Below are 14,667 nucleotides of genomic sequence, written 5' to 3' on the forward strand. Positions count from 1 at the left end.
CATTTGCTGCACATTTTGGGGCAACTTTAGTTCAGATGAGCTGTAGTCTGGCTGCTGGACTAATGGTACATTAATGCTTGAACTGTTTTAGGTGCTTTTCTGAAGCTCATGATTTGGTCTGAGAAGGCATGACCACCGCCTGTCCTGCAGGTCTCCTGCCATTAGAGACACCTCAGCCCAACAAGTATAGTTCCAAGGACGATGAGGATGTTCTCCTTGGCAAGTCAGTTTCTCTGAAAACTCTCCCAGCTGAGCTGTCCTGGCTTCTACAGACCAATCTGGAGCTTCCTCCACCAAACATCCCAAAAAATAAGAGGCAAAGCTGGCATACTGTAGAAATTCAACTCCATTTTGTTCAACTTGATTGCTGGGGACATCTGGGCTCGAAACTGGGGTCTTGAAACAGCTGAAAATATCCTGCTGTGTGGAGACAATACTGAAATGCTCCCTCACTAATTGGTGCTTGGGAATAAAGAGGTTTATATGGTACTTTTAATAATCACACAAAGGAGGACCTGCATAGCATTACACTGCCACAGCAGGCATGGTGAGAAGGATTCTTTTTGTCCCGTGGGGTGGATGATGGAAACATGTCTGGGACCTTTTTTCCATTGCTTTCAGGACTAAAAAAGATTAATTATTATCAGCAGGACTTCCATTGTGACGTGTTACTAGCTGAAGTGGTAAACGGTTTAAGAACTTGAAATTCTGCTTTCTTTGCAGACGATCTGTTTCTAGAATACAGTATGCTTTTCCAGGCCACCAATGTGGAAGAATTTAGTTATTATTTCGACAAAAACACACCTTGTGACATAATTCTTGCTTTTGGCAGCTCTTTAATAACTCCTTATATGAAGAAAGTTAACATCCAAAATGAATGACTATGGGGAGGAGGCTAATTCTCAAAGCCCAGATATTATCAGTATTGTTCACAAACATTTTCTAAAAGCTTATACAGATGCCAAGACATCTGGTGATTGGATTTGCACATGTGGTTCAAACTGCAGCTGCTTCTGCAGTTGATAAACTTGATTCAAAACACAGTAGTGTCTTTCCATCCACTCCAGTGGGATTTGCTCACTCACTCAGGCTGAGTGAAACCTGATGGGTACCCAACATGGCTTTTGGGCATCTTGGAATTTGCTGAGCACCCCAGAATGTAGGCACTTAAGTAGATGTGCTAATTTTCAATTTTGGAAATCAGGCTGCTTAGTGTCTAAAGTCCGAGGAGGTTAATCTGGAGACTTTTGCCACATTTTTAAATGTCTCTCACCTCTGAGACAAGCAGTTGTAAATCTATGTTTTCTAATAAGATTGGAGATAACATATAGTCTAACAAGACTGCTATACCAAAAAAATTGCATGTTCCCTGCATGGAAGCATCTGCCTTAACAGAAGCATTAAGTATTTCTATCACTACTACCTTTCCTGTCCACTGCAACTGTCAGTGAAATGAGCTCCTATGGCAGAGCTGTCACCCTGACCCATGTGTGCTATATGGTGACACCAGCAGTGTGCTGAGGTGCCACACAGCCAGCTCACAGCCTGTAGAGCTGTAACACAGCTGTACCAAACCGAATTTGGTTTTCAAACTTCTGTGGTGGCTTCAATTTCAGCTCTTATGATCTTTTCTTATGGTTATTTTCTCATATTTGTATTCAATAAGCTCTTTTCTTGAAACCTTTGCTAATGATAGTGCCAAATTCCTTTCCCAATAATTTCTACTGTAGTTTAGTATATATAGGGTCTGTGAAATAGACACACAACTTGTGAAAAAGATTTTTAAAAAATATTTTCTGGTCTGTGTTAGTGAAGGCAGACCTTTTAGGTGAGAAATAGTTTCATATTTGTTAAACGTATATAAGCACTAGTAAACTAAAACAATTGAAATCCACTAGTTCTAACATATTAGCCCTGTCTTTTTTTTCATATTCTAGGCATGTCTAATGCCTACTAGAATCAAGACAAATAAAAATATAATCATAAAGAGTGATGCATAAACCATCCCAGGCCAGCTGCATGTTCATTTTTACCTTCATTATGCATAAACTTTCGTGGGGGTAATCTTTTTTCTTACACAAATGAATGTTTTCAGTTTATTGAAGACCTTTTTTGCAATGCTTATTTTAATTTGAAACCAGAAAGTGCACACAGTACAAAGGTAATGTCCTGCTCAGACAGTGTTGGCTAATTTAAAAAAATGCAACATCACTGAAAAAAATGGAATTTCTTCCTGTGTCCCACTGGATAAGATCTGTAGGCAGGAAGACCACAAGTTTTAATGAAACTAGGGGAGGAAAAATGCAAAAGTAGTGGCTATGCAATCTCTCTCTAGTGATACTTTGTGCCTTCTTAAATGTAGAATGAAGGTAGGTATATCTTTGTGCTTATACTCAAAAAAGTAAAGGCGAGCTGTGTGCCTCATACTGTGCACTTTGTATGTGGAGATGGTGACTGAAAATGTTAATATTCGTAATACTGACAAGTTTTGCGTCATTGCAAATAGGGACTTGCAGACCCAGGATATTCCTAATACGTATCCAACTGGAATTGCAGTTTTTCAGTCAGTGGAAAAAACTATTGCGGCAACAGGTACACCAGGCACAGGCCAGAAGCAGGACTGGTATGAAGTGTGAAAGCATCATTAATTAGGAAAACTTTATTACAGTATGACAGCATGCACAGAAAACAGATCAGGAAACCAAACTCAGGATCTTTAGATTATTCCTTGTCAGACATCTGTACCCCAGTGGTTGCTTGGCTGCATGGATTTTCATACTGCATATGCAGCTAGAAGAATAATGAGAATTAGAATGGGTATACATTTTTTTCTTACTTGGCATTGAGCAGGTGACATTTGTCAGCAACTATACCAATAAGATATATTCAAATTTTAGATCAAATTTGGAAAAATTAAGCTAAATGGTTGGGTTTGAAAACTATGAAACGAAACCTAGGAACTGTGAAATGACTACCTGTGGAAGTAAAAAAAAAACCTGTTAAAATTTATACTTTAAGAGGCAGGTAATGAAATAGGTCATTTATTTAATCTGCTTAGTGCTATTGTAATTTTATACCTACAGTAATTCCTTTAGTCAAATAGAGCTTGTGAGCCATCTTCTCAAATGACAGAAACCTGCAAGCTGGAGATACTTTTTGTGTGCCTTGGGAATTTCAGTGCAGCAGCAAAGCTGTGGAAGCAATTGAGAAGAGCTGAGGAGTGACACATTGATCCTGAGCTTTATCCTGGGATCTATAGACACTGTGATGCTGCCCCACACTGAGGAGAGCACCTCAGGCTCTCACCCATTTCCCTTTCCTTTGGGTCTCACAGTAAGCTTCCACACTCTTGCCCTTCTCTCAGGAAAAAAAAAGGTACATATCGTCATTGTGACCCCTCCTTTTTTTTTTTTAATATACTGTAAAGATTAATTAAGATCTTCCTAGAGCAGGGTCTACCCTCTTTTAAGAGCCTGTAAAATACTTAGGACAGTTCTTTTAAGAAATTAATAGTAAATATCAAAACTGTGAATCAAAGATTCTCACCTTTAATAGTCAAAGTCAGAAGAGAATATATAAGAGCTATAGGATTTTGTCCTGCAATATCTATAGCCAGAATAATTAAGTAAGTCTGATCATGTCAGAGAAACATCCTTACCACTCATTTGAAACCCCTTTTTAGATTTCCCAGCCTGGTGTCTACACCAACGTCCAACATCCTTTCTTAACATTACAAAATTTGCTTCCTCTCAAGGTGGTGAGCCCAGCACTGCATTCCTAATAACAGAAAACCCTACAGCAGTACATTTCCTTTGCCCTCCCTCCTCACTACCTATGGGAAGCAACCCTGCTGACCTTCTGAGTCCTCCATCCCACGTGCAAGAGACTCAGAAGCTCCTTCTCTCTCTGATTCTGGCTCAAGAAAAGGAGCAGAGGCTAAAGATCAAGGTCTTTGTGCCAGTTGCTATAGAGATTATCAAAAGAGACAATCCTAGCTTAAGAGAACAAACCATCCAGGATAAGTTAGGAAGACATGCCACAAGTGTTCAGACAGACATAAACAAGGTGAAGGCAGCAGTCAGTCTATATGCATTTGTATAGTTTAGTGGCCTCAGTGGACATATTAACTACAAGGAGCCAGTCACCTTAAGTACTGCTGGAAAACAGAAAGCAGTTGTAGGCAGCACTGTAGAGCTGGTTTTAAGGAGGTATTTAGAGAACAGAGACATAAGAAGTGTGATATTGTTATGATTTCTCTTAAAGGTATTTCAGGTACTTCCTTTTATACAGTTCCTAAAAAGTGATGTTTGTCAGTGGTGGCAACATGTCAGAAGCAGGATATAAAGAGTTAACACCTGATGTATTATCCTGTAGAAACTGAGCACACATCTACCTTTCCATTACAATTAGCTCCCTTGATTTTAACGGGCTGATGCATGCTGTGGCAAGGTGCTTATACATTTGTATGATTGAGAACTTTGCTTCTATGCTTTTCAGGCCTGTTAATATCTTCATTTGTACAGGGTGGGTTTGGGTTTTTTTGCATAAGAAATTAAACACTGTTAAGTAGAATGGCTCAGAATTTATTTTTCTGATAAATGGAGTTAATTTTCTCCAGCTTTGCCGTTTCATTGTTTTCTGAAGCAGCTCACTGCAAATCCCTATTTAAATTGTCAAGTTTTATGAGTAGTATTCTCATACTTGGAAGTATTTTACCACACTGAGCCACTAGAATGCAATGTGTCTCTTTGTCCCATTTCAGTGATGTGATGCACTCACTGCATACACTTGTAAATCTGAGTCATGTAAATAAGAGCCTAGATTATTTGCTTCTAGCAATAAACAGACAGAATGGCTGAATTCAGTCACACATGCAACTTTTCTGGGGATATCTTCACATAAATGTGAATATAGATCAAAGCATTCCTTCATCAGGAAGAACAAAGGAAATACTTAATCAAAATGAAAATTTCTTTCAGAAAAGATACATTTTTGCATTATTTACTCTCAAGAAATTTAGAATTAAAAGATACTCCTGAACAATCTGGTCTGTCTTTGAGGTTAGTGCATCTCAGAGCAGGAGCTGAACTTGGCTCTGCAGTTGAACAGGCTACATAACTTCCCTTTCCAATTTTGAGTATTTTATGATCTTGTTATTACAAAGGCTGGTAACATCACTTTCTGCCCCTGATTATAGTTTACAATTCTTCCATGGAAACTGCAGTTTCAGTTCCTTTGTTAATCTCCAATAGCTCCTGCTTATTTGGTATGGTTCATTGGTGAGAAGATCGAAGGTCCTAAGTAGTTTTTCCTCAAACTAGTTTTACAGTAGAAGTTTGGGGGTTTTAACTTAAGCCTGATTTGTGATGAAAACTGCTGCTGAACATGGGCCTTTTCCATTGGCTATCACTTCCAGTTTTAAAATTAAATCTGCTCAAAACTATGCTTAGTGCACTGAAGACCCAGCCTCCAAATCACATACTCCTCAAACAGCCAAGTTCAGTAAGAAAGGAAACAGATATTTTGGTTGAGATTTTATAGTACTTGTTTTCTGAGAAGTTGTGCCTATATATGGTAAAACCCTAAAAAGTAAAAACTAGAACAGAGCCAATAATGGTCATCACAAATAGAAACAGTTCTTTATCCTCTTGCTGTTGCACCTGCCTCATGAAAAGTAGGCATTTTGTATTTCCACTGATTATCAAGGTTGTCTGCTGCCTCCAAGGATGAAGGTGACAATAAGGAAAATTTGCATTGTGTTTCAAGAATATGTCTACAAAATAATTCACCTCTCACATTTAAAAGTGATTATTATGAAAAGAGCAAAATATAACAATAAAACCTGCCAGACTGCAAACTTACAGGCTGTTTTCTTTGATGATGACAAACTCCCCTGGAATTCTTTTCAGTAGATTTACAGCCATGAAAATGACAGCATTAGATATGTATCACCATGCATAGTCATACCTACGCTAGGAGAAAACAAAGTGGGCATGATTTTAACAAATGCAATAGTCCTACACAACAGCTGCTTGCACACTCCTTTCTTGTCTCAGGAGCATATTTGAAGAGTGAGATAGATGCTTCATGCTTGTTGAAATAGAGAGCACATGTGAATCTCTTCAGCTGGGAGTCACTTCATCAACAGGGAGGTGTAAGACAACAAGAAATTTTACTTATCTCTTTAAATGATGCAGGGGTGAGGGTCTAAAATCCATGATTTATATATGTCGTGTGGGCTGGAAGCAGTCACTGGAAGTGGTCCATAAACTGAGAAATGGATTGCACCCTGTCATTTGTGCTGTTTTTAGCTAGTTGAAAAAGAACCTTAAAATAAAGGCTAAAATAAGTGCAAAGATATAAATTTGAAGAAAAAAGAAATTGAACACAAAGAAAGAGAACTGGCAAAGATGTTCCTCAGCCAGATCACAGAACTGGGATGCTAGTATTTTTTTTAGCCCCTGTTAGTATCTCTTTCCACAGCAGTGGTGGGCACAGGGGTGCTTGCATGGATAACTGCTCTGAGAAGAGGTCTTCAAAAAAGGACAGATGAACAACAGGGAGTATTGGTTTATTCACTGTTCATGCATTTTGGAAAAGACTGAGCTCTTTGTGGCTGCCTTCCAACCTACCTCAGAGAGCAAAACCATCCTGACTTCTCTTTTAGGGCAATCAGCAGAATCTTAAAGCTCTGGAAGCAGTAAAGAGTGAGATAAGGGGTAGAGGAGCATCCCCTTGTTCCCTTGAGTTTCCCTAGAGCAGCATCAAGCATTTGTGTGATGTCAACAATACTTTCTTCAGATGGTTTTTAATACCATCTTGGGACAAAAGTGAAAGAGATCGAAAGAAGATTTTGTTTTGTGGACAGAAGAGGCCAAAAGAAGAAATATCAAGAATATAATAATTTTATAATTTTGAAACATTTCTCTCTCATCTTTTCCTACTGTAAGGGATGATTTTGGCATCCTTTATCTGAGTTAGCTTCTCATATTCTCAACCTTTCTGTTGTGTCTTCCTTTGTCTTGCTAAGTGTCTCCTTATGTGACTTGTTCTTTGATTCACTCCTCCTTTCAACTACTACATTAATGCCTAATGTTTACTTCAGCTTCTGGACATTATCAAGGTTTTAATTTCAGCAAATCTGCAAAATGTGTTTCAGTGTTGTCTCTGTGTTAGAGCAATCTGAGATGCCAGCCCACAGGAACTGCAGACAAGTCAAATTCCTTTTCACCCCAGTTTGAGAAAGGCAAAATATCACCTGCCTATAGTCAGATAGGGAACTGAGAAATCAGAAAATTTGTATAACAGGATAAAACCAACAATAATGAGGCTATAAGAAACAAAAGTATTATAAATATAGAGAAAACCACAACACTGTAGTAAATTAGGAACTCAGAGTGAAAAATGCTTTCTGGTTCTGATCCAGAATTGCCAGGGTGGCAGGTTTTTTGTTTACTTCAACGAGTTTTGGAACAGGATCTATATGACCCCAGTATCTAAATCATACATAAGTCAGGGTAGATTTGTACTTCTTTGTTTTGGGTAGGCAAAAGATCATATCTTTCTCTGGAGTAATAAGAGAGGAATGGCACTGATGGTTTTCTGTGAGATAAGAGAGAGTGCTTGTGTCATCCGTTCTCTTAAAATCATTCATCTTGTGAAGTCTGCATCCTGGAACTGTGTATTTGTCTCTGTAAAATATTCAACTTCCTTTTTGTCCCCTGTATTTTCCACCCACGTTTTCACCATCAGCAGTGGAAGTCTTCATTTCTCATGTCTAAGTGGGCTAAGAGGTCAGGGAGGGGACAGTGGAGGCCTTCTCATGTAGACAGGGTATTTCTCAGGTAGTGTTAATCTCGTATACTCTGATTTCTGTGTCCAGCAGAGAAATATTTGGAAAGCTGATTATGTATTAAACATCTACAATGAGACAAAGTCGACAAAATGTCTAAACTACAGAGAACATGACTATTGGTTAAATACTGACCTATTTGATACTTAGTATTTATATGCTTTATATTTTTAAGTCACTGTGTGCATTTAACTAATTAATACCTTCGAATATCCCTGCAACATATGTAAGTCTTTTCTAAAATTTAAAGAAGAGGAAATTCAGACATAGAGGTTTGAGGATTGAAATTTTAAATGCAGATTTGGGAATTTGGCCTCCACAAGATCTATGTCACTCTTACATACAAATTCATGCACTTGGAATTAGCTACACTTGTTCAGAAGATTTGCCCTAAATGACTTATCCAAGGTCACAGAAATCAGTGGCAGAACTGGGAAAGGATCTGAAGAGTGCATCTTTAAAAGTAAAAAGAAACTGAGGTATAAAACTATTTATATTTTTTAGTGCATTATGCTTTGTGAATTTTATAATTACAACAATGATTTTTTTTCATGTTATTCTTGAAAAATTCGATATAGAACATAAGAGACACAAAATGCTGCAGCTGCACTGGATCAACCCTGTAGTGTATACAGACTAGCACACTCTGTGACTGTGGCCAAGAGCTTATATTTGTACTGTTACAAACTACTTAGAGTCGACTTGTCACTGTGCATTAATTATCTGTTGATCCATACACTTTGGTAAAAGCAAAAGGGTACTTCATCAGTCATCTTTCACTGGGTGTAAGAGCAAACTACAATACTCCAAGGATAAGAAATATTCCAGGAAGATTGAGAAGGGTGAGAATCAGCTCAGAGGCCCTGGATCTACCTCATCTAACTTTGAGGCTCGCCGTGCTTTGAGCAGTTTGGACTATGACTTCTAAATGTCACTTCCAAGCTGAACCACACTGCAAAGTTTCCCTTTGATGAAATCATCATGTGGGAAGGGGAAGAGACTTTCTAATGGATACCACTGTAAGATACCTCTCTGGGTGAGTAGTGAAGATCTGGGAATTAGTTTTGGACAATGGCTAAAAAAGACCTTATCCTGCGAAATTATCTCAGCGGCCGCTGCTTTCAGTGGGAGGGAACAGCACACTATGTTTCCCAAACAGTTCTCAGATCCCTGAAAATGATATTCAGGTATGCCTTAAATTACTTGATGAAATGCTGAAGTACCATCAGATGCTTCTTAATTTTCTGTTTTCCACCCACTCATCTAGTCAGTGTTTTCTGGGCTTGATGCCTTTGTATGAATGCCTATAAGACAAAACCAGCCCCCTTGTGCTGCCCACTGCTGCCACAGTGTCCTTTCTTTTCTGGTGATGATATGAAAATTTCCCTCAGTAACTTTTCGAGATGTGAGTAATGCCACTCCATGCAACCACCAGATGGTAATGAAGAGCAGACTGGTTGTGTGTCTTCTGTAGACTAAGTGTATTATAATAATAGCAAATTTTTTTTTTGCAATCAGAGCTTACAGTTCTAAACACCAATTTGTTTGGCTGTCTACAGACCTCTGGGCCAGTCTGCTTGGAAGCTCTATTTGCATAAACCCCCCAATCATTCTGTTTGCTTTTATACTAAAATATGTTAAAGGGAATATTCTCTACCTCATGGACAAATGCTGAAATTCTTATTTAGAATAAAAATACAATCATTATAAGGAGGGTTTTGACTACATTTGGTGTACCACTAAACAAGCTATCTTTTGTAAGAAGGTAGATGCAGAAAACCTTTAAGTGACTGTGTGCCTTGCTCCTTCTGCAGCCATAATATTTCTCCAAATGTCATAAAATATGTACCTCTTCCAACGTAGAAAGGAAGGTCTCTGTTACTGTGTGTACTTGACAACAGCAAAGAGAGCAGCGTTGAGAATTGAACCAAACCAAAGCTAACTGTCTCTTCTTGAACATCATTGTCAATGAAGAGGTGGTGTTGAACATGGCTCACCAACCCCCCAGCATAACAACATGAGGGAAGAGCAGCATAAACAGAGCTTATTAAGTACTGCTAGCCCCAGACTTTTGAGAATCAGAAGTAAGCCCCACAGGGCTCACGAGATTCAGAAGGCTCAGTTTTACTTACCTGCCTGCAGGATTTGGGGTTCTTTATCCAGTACCTTGTAAAATACCTAGGTCAAATTTTCAGGGTTTTTTTCCCCCATTGTACAATCCAAAGACTTTGCAACTCTTTCCTCTCCCTCTTTTAAAGAAAACTAAGGTTCCTCCTGCCTTTGAGAGACCTGGGCAAGCCAAGCACCAGGAAGGCTGGGAGAAAATCACTAGAGCTGTTGCCAGTGGCTTCAGTGTGAGTCAGAGGCCAGACTTATGGCTTCCATGGCATATTTAACTCATTCCTCAGGCATCTGCCTCATATACTTCTGGGATTAATAGACATGTAATGACTGGGAACGTGAAGCTTTCCAGGGAGGCAGCTTGTTGTTTCTTCTGCTCTATTGTTCCCTCTGGGAGCAGTTGTTAGCAGCAGGATGCAGTGGTCTTAAAAGCATGTGGCAGAGCAGGAGGCTCTGCCTGAAAGCAGAAAACTGAAGGAGACTGCAAATGGGAGCACCCAGCCTTCCTCCTCTCTCCTTCTGAGTCATAGCAGCCCCCACAAGCTTGCCCTGCCTCAGCCCCCTGCCCCTCTCTGCCCTGCCTATCACTTCTGAATGCTGCAGAAGGTTTGCAACTGTTGCTCGGGGCAACCAAAAATTTTGACACATTTTGCAATACACGTGGCAGCCCTGACAGGGGAAGGCAGTGTACAGGGCAGTGGCTTCCCAGATTCCTCCCCATAACCTTGGCTGCCTTCGCCTCAATGAAACAAAGACAGCCTTGTACTGCTTTTAGAAAAATCTGTATTTCCTCCCTGCATGAAGATGTCTTCTTATCTTATTTTTCTGGGGCTGGCCATTTTAGAGACAGAAGTCAGGAGACCTGCTTGATTCCCCACTTTGTCACTGTGGATGTGACTGTGACTTGACCTAACGGCCCCTGCATCTCTGGGCTCCTGCTGCAGATGGGCATGGGTCAGTGATATGAGTGTGTGTACTGGGGAAGTGTTAGGGTCAGATGAGAAAGAAGAGATGGAGGCATATGAATCCTCTAGTGCTTTCTTGTTGACAACACCTTTTTGCCCCACATTGCAGCCTCTGCAGTGAGTGCTTCCACAAACACATTTCCATTGCAGTGTAAAGGTCTTAAATATGAAGCTCACAGTTTACCTTCTTAAAGATCAATGTGTCAATCACTAGAATCCACATAAATCCTCTTACGATCAGTAATAGCAATATATACATGTGTCTGTGTGTATATAAATATATATATATATTTGGTACTCAAAGGATTTTCTAGTCTTATTCCAAGCAATCGAGGACATGTGTGTTAAAATAACCATGGTTCTGTAGAACAGTCTTGTAAATACCATATGTCAGAGGAAAAAATACACGGCTAAATGCATGTCAGCATCAGTTTCTGCAGTTTCGTAGGAGTTCTGGCCATGGAAGTGAAGCAAAGCTGGGCCAGCTGAAGATTCAGTTTTACACAGAGCTTATGCTGTGCTTTGAAAAGACAGATCAGGTGGTGATTGGAGAACTGACCTGGGTCACAGCAGATTGGAATTAAGCTCCTGTTCTGCTGCAAATTTTTTATACGGGAAGCAGTTCCATTTCATACGTGGTGTTGCATTGCCACTTAAGTTTTTTACATCTCTGTTCCCAGCAAAACAGAAATAACAGTACTTTATTTTGTCCAGTTCCTACTTTTTCTTATCTATCGAGACTAAGTTCTTGAGAGAAGGAAGTACGTAGGTGAAAACTTTACAATCAGATACTGAAGTAAGAACCTGGAAACAAAACTAATATAACTACAGCAGAAAGGGAAACCTGGCCTGGAAGAAGAGCCAGAAAGAACTTAAGCATCTGTCTTACTGCTTCCAGAGCAGAACTTAAGTTGCAATTGATATGCCCAAAATCCACACTCCTTAAACATAAGCGCATTATTAGAGGTGCAATCAAGGTCCACAGTGTCCTGGTATCCCCACTGGTGGAAAACTCTTCCCTGAACAGGTAGTACAGGCTACCCTGAACTCCAGATCAAAGTCTTGATAAACCCAAGGACAGGTGGTTTTTTTGCAGATTTCCATGATCTCTTCAATCAGTGGGGATGCAGGAGTGGAGGGGAGTGAAAGACCCTTTAGTTAGCTGTACAGCTGTTTTCTTGGTCATCTACCAAACATGGGATTGGGGTATGCATTTTCCAAAGAATGGAAACTTAACCCCTGATTTTAAAAAAGGATGTATGGGAAGACAAGTTGTTTGATCAAGACCGTAAGAAATTCTATTGATATGGGTAGAAACTGTAAAAAATCCAAGAAATCAATGACTTAGCTATTTAGGTAAAGAAACATTGAGACGCTTGGCAGTGATCCCAGTTTTATCTTCTCTTTTCTAAAAGTTAGAGGCTTTTAAATATGCAACATATAGCTGGGCATTAAAGATTTTCACAGTCTTTTTCATATAGGCTTTCAAATCTTTAGAGATTTGATGCCAGAACTCAATCATATCAAAATCAGCTGAATAATGAAATCTGCTGGGGAAAAGAATGTAACCTAAAATTTACCCATATAATCTGTAGTGTTGATAGAGGCTATAGTTTACAAAAGGGAAAAAAAATCCAAATGAAAAAAATCCAAATCTGGAAAGGTTAGATAATGTCTTCCACAAGAAAAGAACAAACTTCCTTTCTATTTCCACTTAATCTGATGGTAAAATAGAAATGGAAATAGTGATTAAAAAATTTCTGCTTCTCTGTGTGTTGTGACAAATAAAAAATGATTAAGCCATACTTGAAGATCCATAACTCTGGATAAAACTGCTTTTGAGGCTTGGCCAGATTGTCTGTTTCATCAAAAATCATTAGTAGGATACATCAGCATAGGGACAGTAACAAAAAAAATAAAAATCTATTTAAGAAATTCAAGTGCTTTCTGAGCATATGGAGCCTGGCAAAAATAGTCCCTTCTTACAATAGTCCCCGATGGGTGAGATTTCTTCAGAGGAATCTTGGAATAATTGTGGTAAAAGCTGGAGAAGCTGGGAAAATGCTGAATTCAGCAAACACTTACAGAGACCATCAATCCAGCCTGTGACCACTATATCCTTCTTGGAGTCACCAAGTTCTTTTAGAGAGATGGTATAACCCAGATATTCTGTGAAGAGATCAAAGACCATTTGAAGCAGTATTTTTCAAATCAGCACACATCTACTGGAGACAAGTACCTTGGGAGTTTGTGTGTCTATGCTACAAATACTTTGCAAAAAAAAAATCTAGAATAGGTCTTAAGTTATAATTCAAAAAATATTGAAATTAACCAGAGCAATGCATATATCAGAAATAATAAACAAATATTCAGAGGTCATATATCTGGCTTACAAGACTGTTTACTGTTCTTTTTAACTGGTTTATCTTTCCTTCAAGCCTAGTTTTGTAAAAGCTTCAGCAATCTACAAATGACACAGTTTTTCAGATATCAAGGACAATGATCTCTGGTTTTAGTATTAGTCTTATGGAGTTCTTGATAGTTATTGCTGGATTTAAGGGAGATGTTAACCACTGACAAATTTGAGAAATGTTAGAATTAATTTTCTAGATTTAGAGAAAGTGATTTTTTATTTAGTTTTAGCACTTGTAGGGACTAATATGGCACCTGGATCCTACAGCAATACAACCTGAGGCAGGCTGGGTGTGACAAAAGGGCGCTATGTTTACATTTTCTTAGAAAAAGCAACAGGAACATCTTAAAAGCCTTGAGTACTTCTTGCCCTGGCATGGCATGTCCACAAATCTTGTAACCTGATGTTACCTTAACTGTATGTTACTTTGGTTACTTTACTGAAGTATCTGTACTGAACAGGCAAAAGGTATTAATAATATCATTCTTTGTTCTAAAGAATTTAGAAATCATTCAAAGACCAGCTCAGCTCCTAGATTTGATGAAAGGAGGTAATGGAGTGAGTTTCTTTGATTTCTGCCTGTAGCAGAGCTACTGACTCCAGGTATGGATTTGAGAGGGGGTTGTGTGATAGCATTTCTCGTGACATTCATGTGGTGAGATCATTACTAGTGAATTCCACTTGACTTTTCCATTTCAGTTTGCACAGGTGTCTATACATATGTGGAAGGTAATAAAACAGTCTAAACACAAGGGGGCCTGTGGCTCTGCCAGGGTCTTATTTGCTTTCTTCCTCAGCAGCTGCTAGAAGTGACAGTGTTTTAGAGCCATGTTTTGCTCCATGTCTGTGACTAGTCACCAGGATTCTGCCCAGTTCTCCATTATCATCTATTACCCTCGCTTTAATTTTTGAGTTTGGCTTCTGCCAGCAAAATTTTACTGAGATGTCTCTAGATGAGATAACCTCACTTAGAAATACTTCCAGTATTCTGGAACAAGGGATTACTTTTTGTTGCGAGGGAGAAAACTAGAGACTTTCTTTCCTGGAGGCCAGTTCTAAGTATCCTCTTGGCATAGGCCATGCTAGAGCAGAAGATTGGTCTAGGAAAACAAGTCACAACACTTTATAGAAAATCAAAAGTGGCTGATTAACCCAGACGAATTTATCTGACTCCAGTGAAATCAGACTCCTGAAGAGCTGTGCATCCATCCTTCTGTTGTTCCTGACCAGTTTGCTAATGAAGCCAGGGCAGTGGACTCTGGCTGTCATGCTGGTTTTCACCTGTATGTGGAGTTAAATGGGTTGCTCCAAGAGCC

This window comes from Lepidothrix coronata, unplaced genomic scaffold, assembly GCF_001604755.1.
Source record: "Lepidothrix coronata isolate B3197 unplaced genomic scaffold, Lepidothrix_coronata-1.0 Scaffold0, whole genome shotgun sequence".
NCBI lineage: Eukaryota > Metazoa > Chordata > Aves > Passeriformes > Pipridae > Lepidothrix > Lepidothrix coronata.